Source organism: Lepidochelys kempii, chromosome 7 (genome assembly GCF_965140265.1).
Source record: "Lepidochelys kempii isolate rLepKem1 chromosome 7, rLepKem1.hap2, whole genome shotgun sequence".
Lineage (NCBI taxonomy): Eukaryota > Metazoa > Chordata > Testudines > Cheloniidae > Lepidochelys > Lepidochelys kempii.
The window spans coordinates 124,720,163-124,739,591 of record NC_133262.1 but is presented as its reverse complement, the minus strand read 5'-3'; the positions used below and the strand labels follow the sequence as shown (position 1 = coordinate 124,739,591).

The 19,429-nt window shown below is 46.0% G+C and overlaps 1 protein-coding gene across 8 annotated transcripts in view; it reads left to right on the top strand.

Annotated features, from left to right (window-relative positions):
- The window catches only part of LOC140915106 (uncharacterized), a 34,322-nt gene that overhangs the window by 2,460 nt on the left and 12,433 nt on the right, over positions 1-19,429 (top strand). For 2 of the 8 annotated variants that reach the window (XM_073354599.1, XM_073354597.1), the window contains exons 2-4: positions 1,719-2,839; positions 5,777-5,887; positions 6,028-6,132. The exons of 2 other annotated variants lie outside the window; for them this stretch is intronic. The gene's annotated coding sequence lies outside the window, so the exon portion shown is untranslated. Of the gene's footprint in view, positions 1-1,718; positions 2,840-5,776; positions 5,888-6,027; positions 6,133-14,551; positions 14,693-19,429 lie in introns of all 8 variants that reach the window. 4 more of the 8 variants (XM_073354602.1, XM_073354600.1, XM_073354606.1 and 1 more) reach the window with 4 other exon arrangements.

Sequence of the window (19,429 nt, the reverse complement as noted above, 5' to 3'; positions counted from 1 at the left end):
ACATCAGTCAGATCCTGAGCCTGTGAGCAAGAACCAGCCAGCCAAGCATCTGAGAGAGAGAATGCTCAGCACCACCTCAGAGCAACTGCCCTCCCTATCCAGTGCCCCAGCTCTGGCCATCTCTGCTGTTTCAGAGGAAGCAGATACAAACAAACAAACAAACAATACAGTGGGATGGAGGGGAATCCCTTCCTGACCCCTGCAGGTGGCTGGCTGAAGCCTTGAAGTATCATCTTTTAGGAACACAAGACATAAACCAAGTGAGCCCCAGGACTGGTGCGCCTTGCCCTCTACCATCACAAACAACCCTGTCATACAATTTCACTCATAAATTTGTCCACTTCTGTCTTAAAACTAATTTAGTTCTAGAACCTCCTCTTAAAAGGCGGTTCTAGAACCTCCCCCCTCTGATGGTTGGAAATCTTCTGATTTCTAGCCTGAATTTGTTCATGGCCAGTTTGTACCGATTTGATCTCATGCCAACATTACTCTTCAGCTCAGTGGTTCTCAAACTTTTGTACTGGTGACCCCTTTCACATAGTTAGCCTCTGAGTGCGACACCCTTATAAATTGAAAATACTTTTTTATATATTTAACACCATTATAAATGCTGGAGGCTTAGCAGGGCTTGGGGTAGAGGCTGACAACTCGTGACCCCTTGAGGGGTCCCAACCCCCAGTTTGAGAACCCCTGCTTTAGCTTAAATAGTTCTTCAAGCTCCCTGGAGCTTTCCCCACAATGTAGAGAGCAATCATCTCCCCTCTCAGCCACCTTTTTGCTAGGCTAAATACACCAAACTCTTCCAGTCTCCTTTCATAAGATAGGCCCTCCATTCCCCTGAACATCCTAGTAGCTTTCTCTGCACCTGTTCCATCTTGAATTAATCTTTCTTGAACATGTACCAGAAATGTACACAGTATTCCAAATTAGGTCTTACCAGTGCCCGTACAGAGTGACATTAATACTTCTCTCTCTACTGGAAATGTGTTGCCTAATACATGCTAAGATCACATTTGCCTTTTTCACAGCTACATCACACTGGCGGCTCATATTCATCCTGTGATCAACCCACATACCCAGGTCTCTCTCCTCTGTTGCTTCCAACTGATGAGCTCCCATGTTGTAGCAGAAATTCTTCTTTTTAGAACTAGGTGCCTGACTTTACACTTTCTGCGATTGAATTTCATCCCATTTCTGTTACTCCTGTCTTCAAGATCATCCAGATCTTCCTGTCTAATATTCCAATCTTTCTGTGTAATGACAATGCCCCCCTGCCTTCTATCGTCAGCAAATTTAATTAGCACACTTCTACTGTTTGTGCCAAGGTCATTCATAAAAATATTTAATAAATTGGTCCCAAGACTGATCCTTGAGGAACTCCATTAGTAACCTTCCTCCAGTCAGATAGTTCACCTTTGAGCAGAACCTGTTGCCTTCTCCCTTTTAGCCAGGTCCTTGTCCAACTTACAGTGCTTATACTAATTCCTCTCCTCTAATTTAACTCATAATTTCCCACATGGAACCATGTCAGATGCTTTGTTGATATCCAAGTGTATTAGATTTCCTGCGCTTCTCTTATGTAAACAAATCAGTTATTTTCTTAAAGAAGGAAATCCGGTTAGTCTGGCATGATTTACCTTTGGAAAACCCATGTTGTATTACATCCGTTTTACTGTTTACCTCCATGAATGTAATTATTTCCTTCACAATTGTTCTAGGAAGGTCAGTATGGAAGCTGACACTACCAGTGCAGCTATTTTCACAGAAGAAGAAAAGAGAGAATCAGGCAGAGCTAAGCCAGTTAAATCCACCACTGTGGTAAATCTCGGTACCAGTAATAAGAGGTTCAAGACAGTGGATGATGGCACCAGAAATGTTGGCACAGGTGCAGAAAATTCCATGACTGATTATCACAAGAGTATGTGATGGTACTGGGCACTCCATACCAAAGTCAGAGTGAACATTAGGTGGTACTGGAGTTTTACTAACAGGGAGTGCCAGTACGACATGGATCACCCCTGAGCTATCCTTTCAAAGTAGAGAAAGGGGATCTCTCCCTTGCTGTCTTAGACCATCCTTGGAATGCAGACCCACATCCGTGCTCCTCAAGTGGGGGGGGGGGCTGTGACCTATCCTTGTCAGACAAGGAGAAAGGCTTTACAGACACAGCAGCAGGGGATTGTCTCAAAGCACTAAAGGGTGATGCAAACATAGTGCCTGCTGCAACGCTTTTGGAAGAGGACTTTGTAGAACTCATCTGGTCTCGTTTTCCTGAGTCAGAAGCAGGACTCATGGACTTGTCTTACAGAAACATTTTAAGCAAGCATCTGTCACTTTCAGGGACTGCTTGGAGAATGAGTATCCATCATTAAGAGGAAGTGCAGCCTCACATGATGAATAATGCTTAAACCCAAGGGATTTCTGGTCAGCCATAAGACTGAATACCCCATACCCGGTGAACAAAATAGAAACAAGGTAGAAAAGTCACCCAGCTAAGACTTACAAAAAAACCTGTCCTAGATGCTAACACCCAGCTAACTACACTAAGGGCAGCTATATACAAAAACCTTAACTAGATCGTAAGTGCAAGAGACAGGAACACTGCTCGACACTGTGTCTTTCAACCACGGGTAGTAAGAAGGAACTGAGGGTCAGTTGGCCTCGCTCTGGCCTTTCTGCCCTGGGCTAGGTGAGGGCATGCAGGGTGGAGGCAGGGAACACAAGACGCTGCTGGCCAAAGGATTCTCTCCTCAAGCGCAGTTGCACCACAAGTGGAATACTACAGACAGGAACCGGCATTACTACCTCGCAGCAGGACTAATCACCACTTTTTAGAAAGGTGAGTTTACTCAGTGAGGAAGAGGGAATAATTCTCACACGTTTTACCTGCTTCTTAGTGACCTCCTCTGCCGTTTTCTGATCCTCTCACTGCCTAAATCCAACCTGCTTCTCATCCTCTGTTGCCCTCCCCACGTCAAACCAGCCCCTCCCAAACTGCCTAATTCGGTTCATTCCTCCACCACTGTCCAAAATGTCATGAGCAGCTGGTTCCTCACTTGGTACTAGGCCCTTGCATGGTCATCATTTAAAATCATCAGACACCCCACGGAACCTGTCCAATCCAGTCCTTCCCAACCGTCACTCTCCCTCAAACCTGCTCTGTTCAAACCAGTGGTCTCTCCCCATGCCAGTCTGCCCAGTTTAAACTGTTTCACTCCACCCTAGCCTACCCCCTTCATACTCTTAATCCCCACTCCAGTCACCCCTCCTAGCATGCCCAATTGAAACTGACATTCCCAACTGTCACTTCTCCCTCCATATCAACTGACATTCCCAACAACCCTTACACCCGATTGCTGCTGCCACCCCATTCCAATGGCCATTCCCAGCACCTGTCACTCCCCACCCAATCCCACCTGCCATGTCCATTGCCACTCCCGCTCCTAACCTGCTCCATCCCAACTGCCAATCCCAACTGGCACTCCCTGTCCAGATCAGACTGCCAGTCCCAACTGTCACCCCCTCATCCCAACTGCCAATCTCAACTGTCTCTCCCTGTCCAGATCAGACTGCCAGTCCCAACTGTCACCCCTCATCCCAACTGTCACTCCCCGTCCAGATCAGACTGCCAGTCCCAATTGTCACCCCTCATCCCAACTGCCAGTCCCAACTGTCACCCCCTCATCCCAACTGCCAGTCCCAACTGTCACTCCCCGTCCAGATCAGACTGCCAGTCCCAATTGTCACCCCTCATCCCAACTGCCAATCTCAACTGTCACCCCCTCACCCCATCTGCCAATCCCAACTGTCACTCCCCATCCAGATCAGACTGCCAGTCCCAACTGTCACCCCTCACCCCATCTGCCAGTCCCAACTGTCACCCCTCATCCCAACTGCCAGTCCCAACTGTCACTCCCCGTCCAGATCAGACTGCCAGTCCCAATTGTCACCCCTCATCCCAACTGCCAGTCCCAACTGTCACTCCCCGTCCAGATCAGACTGCCAGTCCCAATTGTCACCCCTCATCCCAACTGCCAATCTCAACTGTCACTCCCCATCCAGATCAGACTGCCAGTCCCAACTGTCACCCCTCACCCCATCTGCCAGTCCCAACTGTCACCCCTCACCCCATCTGCCAATCCCAACTGTCACTCCCCGTCCAGATCAGACTGCCAGTCCCAATTGTCACCCCTCATCCCAACTGCCAATCTCAACTGTCACTCCCCATCCAGATCAGACTGCCAGTCCCAACTGTCACCCCTCACCCCATCTGCCAGTCCCAACTGTCACCCCTCACCCCATCTGCCAATCCCAACTGTCACTCCCCGTCCAGATCAGACTGCCAGTCCCAACTGTCACCCCTCACCCCATCTGCCAATCCCAACTGTCACTCCCCGTCCAGATCAGACTGCCAGTCCCAATTGTCACCCCTCATCCCAACTGCCAATCTCAACTGTCACCCCCTCACCCCATCTGCCAATCCCAACTGTCACTCCCCATCCAGATCAGACTGCCAGTCCCAACTGTCACCCCTCACCCCATCTGCCAGTCCCAACTGTCACCCCTCACCCCATCTGCCAGTCCCAACTGTCACCCCTCACCCCATCTGCCAGTCCCAACTGTCACTCCCCGTCCAGATCAGACTGCCAGTCCCAACCCCAAATCGCCCAGTTCTATCTGCAACTCCCAGTCTCTTCCCTCCCAATCTGCTTCTTGCAGTCTCCACTCTCCAGCCTGTCTGCTTCCAACTGGCCACCTCAGACTTCCCGTATCCCAACTGCCACAGAAACTTCTTGTTCCAATAGCCCACCTCGTGCTCTTGCTAAAGGGGCATCACCCAAAACACCTGCTGGCTAGGCCACTCCTTGTGCCCCTGTTCCACATGCTTTCTGCCCTCTGGATTTTGCAAAGGGCCCCAAGACGTTAGCTAGCGTGGAACTTTTGACTCCTCGCCAAATGACCGTATCCCACTGGAGCTGATCAATGTGCTGTCAGACAGCCTTGTCTTCCTTCACTGTGCCCTTGCCTTGGGGAACAAGAGTCCAGGGAAGCCGCACCCCAGGGGATATTTCAGTTTGATTCCTTGGGGGTTTTGGTTATACAAGGTGCAGTTTAGTGGGGCTGTTCTGCATGGACCATACTGGACTTTCATCAGGTTGGATTCACAGCATCTGAGAATTGCTGAGACAGAATGGGGAGGAACTGGTTCCATACTAAGCTGTCACTTGTAAGTGGCACCAGTACCTAGGGAATTCAGCAGTGTACTGGTTAAATCAGTACACTGAACACTCATCTGTGTTACCTAGTACCTAGGCTGAAGGACCAAACTTCAAGCAGTTTGTTTCTGTATTTTTATTAGAGCTACGTTCTACATTTGGGTTTTTGATAAAAGCTCTCATGGAAGCCTCGTGTGCCTCAAGCAATGATTCAGAGAGGAGGCAGTTTAGTATATAAGGGAGGACATTCCAGATGTTGAAAGCAACCTGGACCAAGGAGGTTAGAGGTCAATGGGGAAAGGATACTAGTGAAGCATATAGGAGAAAAGTCGTGGTGGAGCATAGAGAGCAGTAATAGGGAGCAAAAGGAAACCAGATCAAAGATGTACACGTGAGCTGAGTCATGCAGAGCCCTGAAGATGAAGACAAGAATCAAAACTTGATATGGAAGGTGGGAGAAATGACTCAAGCAGAAAGTGAAACATCCTTGCATTAGTAAGTAACCTCATTCACTTCCTTGTCTCCTGGTGGCATCATGTATCACAAACCTCTTTTGCCAGACCCACTGCTGGGCACTATGCAAAATGCAGAAGAAACCATCTCTTGCCCCAAGGACGACACAGTGTAAACTGAAGGGCTATACAGAACGTACCGGGACACCGAGAGGAAAGGTTTGTCTTGGAGCATTTGGTTTTGTGTATCCACAGTTTTGGTTTTGGTGGTGGGAGGAAAAGAGGGTTGATTTGTTCTCCTATGCTGGCTGTAATTGGAACCTCACTCTAAGCACAGTCAATCCTTCACCCTGCTCTAGGATGAATCTTGGCTGTTTTGACCACTCCACTGAATCGTCTTCTGCTCTGGCTCTTTGGGGAATGTGATAGTGAAGAGGGGAACCTTATGGTGTGACTTGAAGATGGTAAGGCAAGGACACTTCCTTGGGTTTCTTTAGTAGATTGCCAGAGTCCTGAGAACTCCCTCCTGCTCCTTCAGTCTATATGTGGGTTTGCACAAATGCAGAGTGCTGGAGAGCAATAGCTGCTATGGAGGGTCCTGCAAGGAGAGGTGGTCTAGGTGTGTCAGACTGTGTATTGTATGAGAAGCAAATGCAGGCTGTTGGAGCACAGCCACAATACGCTGTCTCTCCAGCTCCTTTCACTCAGGCCTCGTCTACATTAAGGTTTTAGCCACTAATATAACTAGAGTTGGTCTGAAACCAGAATTTCCGTTCCACAGGATATTCCAAAGAAGGTTTTGTTCCAGATCAACCCGAAAGGTCAAAATTTCACAATTTCCCATAGAACAAAAATTGTGCCACCGCTGAAATGTTTAATTTCAATATCAATTCATTTTGTTTAGACTTTTATATTACAATATTAAATATATCATTATAAAGTAAAAATGTTTCAACTTTCTTGTTTTGATTAACTTTATATTATAGTTGAAATTAAAAGGTAAAAAAAATTTATCAAATGAAAAAAATTATTTAAACTAAACAAGAAAGTTGAAATGACTCATTCTGACTTTTACCTGTCCAAAATTTCATTGAAATTGACCTGTTCCTAAAAAATGTTTTGATTACAGTGAAAATGCATTTCCCAACAGAAAATTGTTCAACCAACTCTAATTGCCCTGATGGGACTATGCCACTGAAAAACTTTAATGTGGACAAGGCCTTAGATTCATAGATTTTAAGGCCAGAAGATTCCATTTGAGATCATCTAGTCTGACTTCTTGCACAACAAAGGCCAGAGAATCTCATCCATTGGGGAATCTGCATCAGACCTATAACTTCTGGTTGATGTATAGCATAAGTTTTAGAAAGAGATATCTAGACTTCACTTGAAAACTTCAGGAGAGGGAGAATCCACCACAACCCTAGCTAAGTTGTTCCAATGGTTAATTACCCTCCCTATTAAAATTCTGCACCTTATTTCTAGTCTGAGTTTGTCTAACTTCAGCTTCCAACCTTTGGATCTCACTATGCTGCTGTCTATGAGATTCTCCTCCTTCAAATCTGTCCTCAAAACTCTCCTTTACCATGAGGCCAACAAAAAACGTGACATTGGTTAGGCCTCTGGTGTGCTGAGACCACTGCCTGTCGTGCTGACCAATCCTGTCTCATTGTTCCCTTGTACTCTCTCCTGCCCCCCATCTGTCTGTATCCATCTTTAGTCTCCTGTCATACACGTGAATTGTAAGATCGTTGAGTCAGGGACCATCTGTTTGTTCTGTGTTTGTACAGTGCCTCACACCATGGAGTCTGGTTCAGGACTTAGGGCTCCTAGGCAGTATTGTAATGTAAATAAATAATAATAATTATAGTAATTCAGAAATTAGTTGGATTTCAGCTGTCCCCATATAGACTGAGTACATGTCACCTGAAAATGGGATGGAGAGAGAAAATTTCCTAGACACCATTAATGACGGCTTCTTGGAGCAGCTAGTCCTGGAACCCCCAAGGGAAGAGGCAATTCTTGATTTAATTCGAAATGAGGTACAGGGATTGGTCCAAGGGGTGAATAGAGCTGAATTGCTCGGTAATAGCGACCATAATGTAATTAAATTTAATATCCTTGTAGAGAGGGAAAAACCAAAGAAACCCACCACAGTAGCATTTAACTTCAAAAACGGAAACTACGCAAAAAATAAAGAAGCTATTTAAACAGAAATTAAAAGGAACAGTCACAAAAGTGAATGCCTGTGAGCTGAATGGAAACTTTTTAAAAACACCATAATAAAGGCTCAAACTAAATGTACACTCCAAATAAAACAAATTAAAAAAACAGTAAGAGGAACAAAAAAATGGCACCGTGACTAAATAATAGAGTGAAAGATGTAGTTAGAGACAAAAAGGCACCTTTTAAAAACGGAAAGTCAGATCCTCCTGAGGAAAAGAGATAGGAACAAACTCTGGCAGGGCATGTGTAAAAATATAATGAGGCAGGCCAAAAAAATAATTTGAAGAACAGCTAGCCAAAGACACAAAAACTAAAGCAAATTTTTTTTAAGTGCCTCAGAAGCAGGAAGCTGCCAAATTAATCAGTGGGGCCACTGGATGATTAAAGTGCTAAAGTAGCACTCAAGGAAGATAGGTCATTGCAGAAAAGCTAAATGAATTATTTGCATTGGTCTTCACTGCAGATGATGTGAGGGAAATTCCCACACTTGAGCCATTCTTTCTAGTTGGCAAATCTGAGAAACTGTCCCAGGTTGAGAAGTATCAGGGGGTAGCCATGTCAGTCTGTATCCACAAAAGCAACAAGGAGTCCGGTGGCACCTTAAAGACTAACAGATTTATTTGGCAGAAGCTTTCATGGGTAAAAAACCCACTTCTTCAGATGCATAGAGTGAAACTTAAAGATGCAGGCATTATTATACTGACACATGAAGAGAAGGGAGTTACCTCACAAGTGGAGAACCAGTGTTGACAGGGCCAATTCAATCAGGGTGGATGTAGTCCACTCCCAATTAATTGATGAGGAGGTGTCAATTCCAGGAGAGGGAAAGTTGCTTTTGTAAGCCAGCCACTCCCAGTCCCTATTCAAGCCCAAATTAATGATGTTAGATTTGCAAATAAATTTTAGTTCTGCAGTTTCTCTTTGAAGTCTGTTTCTGAAGTTTTTTTTGTTCAAGTATGGCTACTTTTAAATCTGTTATAGAATGTCCAGGAAGATTGAAGTGTTCTCCCACTGGCTTTTGTATTTTACCATTCCTGATGTCTGATTTGTGTCCATTTATTCTTTTACGTAGAGACTGTCCGGTTTGGCCAGTGTCCATGGCAGAGGGGGATTGCTGGCATATATCACATTAGTAGATGTGCAGGTGAATGAGTCTCTGATGGTGTGGTTGATATGGTTGGGTCCTCTGAAGGTGTCTGAGCAGGCAACGCGGTTTGTTACAGGGATTGGTTCCTGGGTTAGTGTTTCTGTGGTGTGTAGTTGCTACTGAGTATTTCCTTCAGGTTGAGGGGCTTTCTGTAAGTGAAGACTGGCCTGCCTCCCAAGGTCTGTGAGAGTGAGGGATCGTTTTCTAGCGTAGGTTGTAGATAGATGATGACGTGCTGGAGAGGTTTTAGCTGGGGGCTGTATGTGATGGCCAGTGGTGTTCTGTTATTTTCCTTGTTGGGCATGTCCTGTAGTAGGTGACCTCTGGGTACCCGTCTCGCTCTGTCAATCTGTTTCCTCACTTTCCCAGGTGGGTATTGTAGTTTTAAGAATGCTTGATAAAGATCTCATAGGTGTTTATCTCTGTCTGAAGAACTGGAACAAATTTAGTTGTATCTTAGGGCTTGGCTTGGCTGTAGACAATAGATTGTGTGATGTGTTCTGGATGGAAGCTGGAGGCATGTAGGTAAGTACAGCAGTCAGTAGGTTTCCAGTTTAGGGTGGTGTTTATGTGACCATTACTTATTTGAGGTTAATGGTGGGGTGGAAATTGTTGAAATCCAGGTGGACTTCTTCAAGGGCCTCCTTCCCGTGGGTCCATATGATGAAGATGTCATCAATGTCCCAGACTGAGGTGCCAGTAGAGGAGGTTTTGGAACAAATTGATAAATTAAACAGTAATAAGTCACCAGGACCAGATGGGATTCACCCAAGAGTTCTGAAGCAACTCAAATATGAAATTTCAGAATAATTAATGGGGGTATGTAGCTTATCGCTGAAGTCACCCTCTGTACCAGATGACTGGAGGGTAGCTATTGTGACACCAATATTTAAAGGCTCCAGTAGTAATCCTGGCAACTACAGGCCAGTAAGCCTAACTTTAGTACCAGGAAAACTGGTTGATACTATAGTAAAGAACAGAATTACCAGACGCATAGAAGAACATACTATGCTGGGGAAGAGTCAACTTCCGTACAGCTTCTGTAAAGGGAAATCGTGCCTCACAATCTATTAGAATTCTTTGAGACGGTCAACAAACATGTGGCTAAGGGTGATCCAGTGGATATAGTATACTTGGACCTTCAGAAAGCCTTTGACAAGGTTCCCTACCAAAGGCTTTTAAGCAAATTAAGCAGACGTTATAAGAAGGAAGGTCCTCTCATGGATCAGTGACAGGTTAAAAGATAGGAAACAAAGGATAAGAATAAATGTTCAGTTTTCACAGTGGAGAGAGGTAAATAGCAAGGTTCTCCAAGGATCTGTATTGGGATCTGTGCTGTACAACATATTCATAGAAGATCTGGAAAAGGGGATAAGCAGTAAGATGGCAAAATTTGCAGGTGATACAAATTTTCTCAAGATAGTCCAAAGCTGACTACAAATATTTACAAAGGGATCTCACAAAATTGGGTGACTGGGCAGCAAAATGACCGAGGAAATTCAGCGTTGATAAATGCAAAGCAATGCCCATCGGAAAACAATCCCAACTATGCATCCAAAATGATGCAATCTGAATTAGCTGTTCCCATTCAAGAAACAGATCTTGGGGTCATCGTGGATAGTTCATAGAATCATAGAATATCAGGGTTGGAAGGGACCCCTGAAGGTCATCTAGTCCAACCCCCTGCTCGAAGCAGGACCAATTCCCAGTTAAATCATCCCAGCCAGGGCTTTGTCAAGCCTGACCTTAAAAACCTCTAAGGAAGGAGATTCTACCACCTCCCTAGGTAACGCATTCCAGTGTTTCACCACCCTCTTAGTGAAAAAGTTTTTCCTAATATCCAATCTAAACCTCCCCCACTGCAACTTGAGACCATTACTCCTTGTTCTGTCATCTGCTACCATTGAGAACAGTCTAGAGCCATCCTCTTTGGAACCCCCTTTCAGGTAGTTGAAAGCAGCTATCAAATCCCCCCTCATTCTTCTCTTCTGCAGGCTAAACAATCCCCAGCTCCCTCAGCCTCTCCTCATAAGTCATGTGTTCTAGACCCCTAATCATTTTTGTTGCCCTTCGCTGGACTCTCTCCAATTTATCCACATCCTTCTTGTAGTGTGGGGCCCAAAACTGGACACAGTACTCCAGATGAGGCCTCACCAATGTCGAATAGAGGGGAACGATCACGTCCCTCGATCTGCTCGCTATGCCCCTACTTATACATCCCAAAATGCCATTGACCTTCTTGGCAACAAGGGCACACTGCTGACTCGTATCCAGCTTCTCGTCCACTGTCACCCCTAGGTCCTTTTCTGCAGAACTGCTGCCTAGCCATTCAGTCCCTAGTCTGTAGCGGTGCATTGGATTCTTCCATCCTAAGTGCAGGACCCTGCACTTATCCTTATTGAACCTCATCAGATTTCTTTTGGCCCAATCCTCCAATTTGTCTAGGTCCTTCTGTATCCTATCCCTCCCCTCCAGCGTATCTACCACTCCTCCCAGTTTAGTATCATCCGCAAATTTGCTGAGAGTGCAATCCACACCATCCTCCAGATCATTTATGAAGATATTGAACAAAACCGGCCCCAGGACCGACCCTTGGGGCACTCCACTTGATTCCGGCTGCCAACTAGACATGGAGCCATTGATCACTACCCGTTGAGCCCGACAATCTAGCCAGCTTTCTACCCACCTTATAGTGCATTCATCCAGCCCATACTTCCTTAACTTGCTGACAAGAATACTGTGGGAGACCGTGTCAAAAGCTTTGCTAAAGTCAAGAAACAATACATCCACTGCTTTCCCTTCATCCATAGAACCAGTAATCTCATCATAAAAGGCAATTAGATTAGTCAGGCATGACCTTCCCATGGTGAATCCATGCTGGCTGTTCCTGATCACTTTCCTTTCATGCAAGTGCTTCAGGATTGATTCTTTGAGGACCTGCTCCATGATTTTTCCAGGGACTGAGGTGAGGCTGACTGGCCTGTAGTTCCCTGGATCCTCCTTCTTCCCTTTTTTAAAGATCGGCACTACATTAGCCTTTTTCCAGTCATCCGGGACTTCCCCGGTTCGCCACGAGTTTTCAAAGATAATGGCCAATGGCTCTGCAATCACAGCCGTCAATTCCTTCAGCACTCTCGGATGCAACTCGTCCGGCCCCATGGACTTGTGCACGTCTAGCTTTTCTAAATAGTCCCTAACCACCTCTATCTCCACAGAGGGCTGGCCATCTCTTCCCCATTTTGTGATGCCCAGCGCAGCAGTCTGGGAGCTGACCTTGTTAGTGAAAACAGAGGCAAAAAAAGCATTGAGTACATTAGCTTTTTCCACATCCTCTGTCACTAGGTTGCCTCCCTCATTCAGTAAGGGGCCCACACTTTCCTTGGCTTTCTTCTTCTTGCCAACATACCTGAAGAAACCCTTCTTGTTACTCTTGACATCTCTTGCTAGCTGCAGCTCCAGGTGCGATTTGGCCCTCCTGATATGATTCCTACATGCCCGAGCAATATTTTTATACTCTTCCCTGGTCATATGTCCAACCTTCCACTTCTTGTAAGCTTCTTTTTTATGTTTAAGATCCGCTAGGATTTCACCATTAAGCCAAGCTGGTCGTCTGCCATATTTACTATTCTTTCGACTCATCGGGATGGTTTGTCCCTGTAACCTCAACAGGGATTCCTTGAAATACAGCCAGCTCTCCTGGACTCCTTTCCCCTTCAAGTTAGTCCCCCAGGGGATCCTGGCCATCCGTTCCCTGAGGGAGTCGAAGTCTGCTTTCCTGAAGTCCAGGGTCCGTATCCTGCTGCTTACCTTTCTTCCCTGCGTCAGGATCCTGAACTCAACCAACTCATGGTCACTGCCTCCCAGATTCCCATCCACTTTTGCTTCCCCCACTAATTCTACCCGGTTTGTGAGCAGCAGGTCAAGAAAAGCGCCCCCCCCAGTTGGCTCCTCTAGCACTTGCGCCAGGAAATTGTCCCCTACGCTTTCCAAAAACTTCCTGGATTGTCTATGCACCGCTGTATTGCTCTCGCAGCAGATATCAGGAAAATTAAAGTCACCCATGAGAATCAGGGCATGCGATCTAGTAGCTTCCGTGAGCTGCCGGAAGAAAGCCTCATCTACCTCATCCCCCTGGTCCAGTGGTCTATAGCAGACTCCCACCACTACATCACTCTTGTTGCACACACTTCTAAACTTAATCCAGAGACACTCAGGTTTTTCTACAGATTCGTACCGGAGCTCTGAGCAGTCATACTGCTCCCTTACATACAGTGCTAGCCAGTTCTCTGAAAACATCCACTCAACGTGCAGCGGCTGTCAAAAAAGCAACCAGCATGTTAGAAACTATTAGGAAAGGGATAGATAAGACAGAAAATATCATAATGCTACTATAGAAATCCAGGGCACACCCACACCGTTAATACTGCATGCAGTTCTGGTGGCCCCATCTCGAAAAAGACACATTAGAAATGGGAAAAGTACAGAGCAGGGCAACAAAAGTGATTAGGGGATGGAACAGCTTCCGTATGAGGAGAGATTGAAAAGACTGGGGCTGGTCAGCTTGGAAAAGAGACGACTAAGGGGGGGGACAGATATGAGGGAGGTCTATAAAATCATGACGGGGTGGAGACAGTGAACAGGGAAGTATTACTTACCGCTTCCCATAACACATGAACCCGGGGTCACTGAATTAAATTAATAGGTAGGAGGGTTAGAACAAACAGAAGGAAGTATTTCTTCACACAATGCACAATCAGCCTGTTGAACTTGTTACCAGGGAATGTCGTGAAGGCCAAAAGTATAACAGGGTTCAAAAAAGAATTCGATAAATTCATGGAGGACAGGTCCATCAATGGCTATTAGCCAAGATTGTCTGGGATGCAACTCCATGCTCTGGGTGTCCCTAGCTTGTGATGGCCAAAAGCTGGTTCTGGATGACAGGGGATGGATCACTTAATAATTGCCTTGTTCTGTTCATTCCCACAAAAGCATCGGAAGACAGGATACCGGACTAGATAGGCCATTGGTCTGACACAAACTGGCCATTCCTATGTAGAACTCTTCTCCCCACCGAAGTACTTACAGACTGCTGTTGTGCTGAGCACCAGTGGTAGCTTCTTTGGGAGTTTCTTGGAGCACTGTCTACGCTGGTGCTTTACAGTGCTGAAAGTCGCAGCGCTCAGGGCTGGGTTTTTTCCACACCGCTGAGTGAGAAAGTGGCAGTGCTGTAAAGAGCCAGTGTAGACAAGCCCCAAGATAGAGAGAGTTGCAGTCCAGCCTGGATGACAAAAGTGGGACCCACCATGGCCAGTACAAAGGGATGGGGGGATTTCAGAGGAACCCACCAGCACCAGCACAGGATTCAAATGGTCTTTGGGTGGGGTCACAATTTGAGCTGAAACTTCAGCATTGCCCCTTTCTCCCCAGTTGGTGCGATTTACCCTTGCTGCTGCCCTCCTTCCCTCTTTCACACATTCTAGTGGCTCCCCTTTGATGTTAATTGGTTGCAGGCCACATTAGTGGAGACTAGCAGTTCCCCAGCTCATCTGCTCATTGCTCTCCCGCTGCCTGGACTACTGAAGGAAACTCTTTGATGTTAATGAGACACAGACGATTTCACTTAGCGCCAAGGAGCGCTCGGCATCTTAAAGGTAAGAATTTCCAGGCGGATTGTCCAGCGAGTCACTCCAACATCTGCTTTGCCACAGGAACGGAAAATGCATGAAAAGGCTCTAGCAGCAGGAACCTGCATTCTCTTGCACTCAGTATTAGGACATGGGGCCCATGAGACGCCAGAGGTGGGAAAAATCCAGAGTGAAATCCTGGCTCCACTGACGTCAATGGGAGTTTGCTGTTGACTTCAATGGGACCAGGATTTCACCCAGCTGGGAATTGCCTACCTCTGTGGTGCTACTGCTGGACTGAGTCAGGGGCAGTAAGAACAGGCTGGCCTGTGAGTTGCAAATCTGCAGGAGTGTGATTGCAGGTCTCATGCCGTCTGTGCACACAGCACGGGCCATTCTGGAAAGTGACTCTGAAAATGGCACCTTCTTAATGAGCACATCAATGTGTAGCAGCATCAGAGCTGCTGGCTCCAGGGGAGTGAGTGACTTTATTCCTCTGAGCCATGCAAAACCAGCACTGGACTCTTCCTTCTTGTGTAGCACCAATTAGCTAAGTTCCGCTTAGCTGAACCTGTGCAAACTCTCAGATACCAAAGGGTCTACCCCAGCCTTTATTAGTGGTGATGACGTGTGAGATGGAAAGAATGCTCAGTCAAACATTTCACCATTTCTGTGCACTTAGACAACCCTTGTATTTGCCCCTCTAGCTGGGAAGGTCTGGGCCCCTGCTCTCCTGCACTCTGGAGCCAGTGAGGAAGAAGTAATCTCTCCCATAGCCATTTAAAAAGCCATTTAGTGCTTACAAAATTAAGTGCTGAGCTTAAAGAGAGGTGCATTAGCCTTTGAGCGAATGAGTAAAAAACCTAACTCTCTGGAGATCCTCAGGGCAAGTTCTTGTTATCTATAAAGGAACTTACTGACAAAACAGAACACAGAGTGGGTCGTAGATTCATCAGTTACAAGGCAAAAAGGGACCATTGTGATCATCTTGTCTGACCTCCTGGGTAACACAGGCCAGAGACCTGCCCCCAGAATAATTCGTGTTTGAACCAGAGCAGCACTTTTAGAAAAAACATCCCATCTTGATTTGATGGATACTCCATCACAGCCTGTGGTAAGTTGCTTTAATGATTAAGTACACTCACTGGTAAAAATGTGCACCTTATTTCCAGTCTTAATGTGTGTAGCTTCAACGTCCAGCCATTGGCTCTTGTTAGATCTTTCTCTTTTAGACTGAAGAGCCCTCTGTCAAAGTTGTGTTCCCTGTTTAGATACTTTTAGGCTGTGATCAAGTCACCCCTTAAGCTTTTCTTGATTAAGCTAAACAGATTGAGCTCCTTGAGTCTATTGTTATAAGGCGGGTTTTCCAAGCCTTTAATCATTCCCGTGGCTCTTAGAATCATAGACTATCAGGGTTGGAAGGGACCTCAGGAGGTCATCTAGTCCAACCCCCTGCTCAAAGCAAGACCAATCCCCAACTAAATCATCCCCGCCAGGGTTTTGTCAAGCCTGACCTTAAAAACTTCTAAGGAAGGGAGGTGGTGGAATCTCCTAGGTGACGCATTCCAGTGTTTCACCACCCTCCTAGTGAAAAAGTTTTTCCTAATAGCCAACCTAAACCTCCCCCACTGCAATTTGAGACCATTACTCCTCGTTCTGTCATCTGCTACCACTGAGAACAGTCTAGAGCCATCCTCTTTGGAACCCCCTTTCAGGTAGTTGAAAGCAGCTATCAAATCCCCCCTCATTCTTCTCTTCCGCAGACTAAACAATCCCAGCTCCCTCAGCCTCTCCTCATAAGTCATGTGTTCCAGTCCCCTAATCATTTTTGTTGCCCTCTGCTGGACGTTTTCCAATTTTCCACATCCTTCTTGTAGTGTGGGGACCAAAACTAGACACTGTACTCCAGATGAGGCCTCACCAATGTCGAATAGAGGGGAATGATCACGTCCCTCGATCTGCTGGCAATGCCCCTACATATACATCCCAAAATGCCACTGGCCTTCTTGGCAACAAGGGCACACTGTTAACTCATATCCAGCTTCTCGTCCACTGTAACCCCTAGGTCCTTTTCTGCAGAACTGCTGCCTAGCCACTCGGTCCCTAGTCTGTGGCGGTGCATGGGATTCTTCCTTCCTAAGTGCAAGACTCTGCACTTGTCCTTGTTGAACCTGATCAGATTTCTTTTGGCCCAATCCTCCAATTTGTCTAGGGTCCTCTGTATCCTATCCCTACCCTCTTCTGTGAATACTCTCCAATTTATTAACATCCTTCTTGAAGTGTGGACACCAGAACTGAACACAGGATTCCAGCAGCGGTCGCACCGATGCCAAATACTGAAGTAATATAACCTGCTTGATAGTCCAAATTATACATCTCAGAATCTCATTAGCCCCTTTTGGCCACAGCATCCGCTGGGAATTCATGTTCAGCTGATTATCCACCACCACTCCCAAGTCTTTTTCAGACTCGCTGCTTCCCAGGATAGAGTTCCCCATCATGTAAGTATGGCCAACGTTCTTTGTTCCTAGATGTGTACATTTACATTTAGCTGCATTAAAACACATATTGTTTGCTTCCGGCCAGGTAACCAAGTGATCCACATCTGTCTGTATCAGTGACACATCCTCTTCGTTATTTACCACTCCCCCCAGTTTTTGTGTCATCTGCAAACTTTATCAGTGATGACTCTAAGTTTCCTTCCAGGCCATTGATAAAAATGTTAAATAGCATGGGGCCAAGAACTGATCCCTGGGGGACCCCATTGGAAGCACACCCACTTGTTGGTGTCACCCCCATTTACTATTACATTTGGAGACCTGCCAGTCACCCAATGTTCAATTTAATGTGTGCCATGTTAATGTTATGTTCTTCTAGTTTCTTAATCAAGAGCTCCCATCAGGGAAATCTGACAAATTATGCTGAAGGTTTGAAAAAAATTTGTCTTCGAGGAACTCAGCTTCCTTGTAATGTACTGTACTTGTTCTGAGAAATGGCAGTGATGTGCCAGGTTGCCTGTCCCTTTGTGGCCAGGGCAGGACTGTTCCCTACAGTGCATTCCAGACTCCAGAGGTGAAAGGCTGCTGTCAGAGGGGTGCTGTTTGTAGCTACCTTTCCAGCAGCCAAGTGGCCTGTGTACATTTGAGCAGCCTAAGTGTGACAAATCTGCAGAGTCACAGAGCATGTTTTCATGGAAGAGAGCCTCTCGGCCTGACTGCTTACGGTCCATTCACAGCCTGTGCGCCTCAGGAGAGTGGAAGTGGAAGCCTGTGCCTGTGTTATACCAATAAAATAAAAACCAGCAGGATCTTATTAAAGGGGAAAAGGCAAAGTACCACATTTATTGTGGATACAGAAAGAATCATAGTAAGCAGTTAGTTATAGCTATAACATTCCATTCAATCTCATATTTATTCACACATTCATTCATACACACACACACAGAGGTTCTGCAAGGTTGTTATCATAGTTACCAGCCTTAGAGTTGCTCATGCCAAGCCACTGGCCAGGTGGCCTGGAAATGAGGAGGGAGCAGGGACTTGTCAGATGCTCATCTGATGCTCCTGGAAGTTGGTTTGCAGAATCAGACCCCAAAGTTCTCACTTTCTAGAGTCCATTTTTATAGGAATGTCTTCCTATGCCAGTCTATGGGAATTGCTTCATCATGCTGTTGCTGAATCAATCAGCAGATGGCACATTCCTAACGGCTCTGTGCTGCCAGATGTTATCTTGTTCTTTGGTTCTCCCATTCTTGAGGCTGTTGGGTGGATTCCAGTCTGCCCTCCGGGGGTCCTCTGGTTATTTCCACTTAACGCCTTCTTCAGCCGATGGACACTGGATTCTTAGGTTGGCACCTCCCTGATCATTCAGTTATTATCCACATACATCCTCTATATTTTAATTACAATTGTTAACAAAGCGAGATGAATACAACAAAAGGGCGGGGAGTCTCTGGGTGCTGTTTCTGTTGTTACAGAGTATTGCTTTGAGTCTCTCTCTCTGTGTGAGTGGTTGTTGTTACAAAGAATTGCTTTGAGAACAGACTCTGTCTTAGAATGTACTAACGCAATTAGCAGCTTGCAAGTTTCACACACAGAGGGAGAGGAAACAGTACCAAAAACCAAGAGACCTCTTAATTAGTAATACCCTGGAATTTAAACTATGGGGAATCAAACTCATTTGTGATTTTAACACAGAACTTCTTTAATATGATCCAACACCTGCCCTAGCTGAATTGGCAGAGGCTGGGAATATTTCTCCTCAGGCAGAAGGGCTGAACTCCCAGTCTCTGCTGTTCATATTATTACCTGGAGGGATGAGTTTGAAGCCCACAGCTGACACTGCTGTAATCCCCTACCAGATAGCCAGAGCTGGGGCCCAGTGGGTTGTTTCTGCTGGGAGGAGAAACCGATGATAGAGCCAGATATTTTCTTTGATGCAATCTTATTTATGGGCAGAGATTGTACATAAAGCTTCTTTTCTGAACACAGCAGGGATCAAACAACAGGAGCCAGTTTATTTGCCAGCTGTTCCAAGCCTACCTTTCCAGACAACACTCAGTGCCCAAAAGGCTTTCACTCAGCGCCATATTACCAGGACTTCCATTACCATTAGCTTGGGTTTTTGGCTGCTTCAGTCCCTTGCTGCCCCTTCTGTCCGTCACACACAGGTACACCACCGCCACCACACAATACTCTGCGAAACCCCCCTGCCCATGTACTTCTCATTCCTACACAGGCTTGTGTGCGCTCTTGTTCGGGCAGC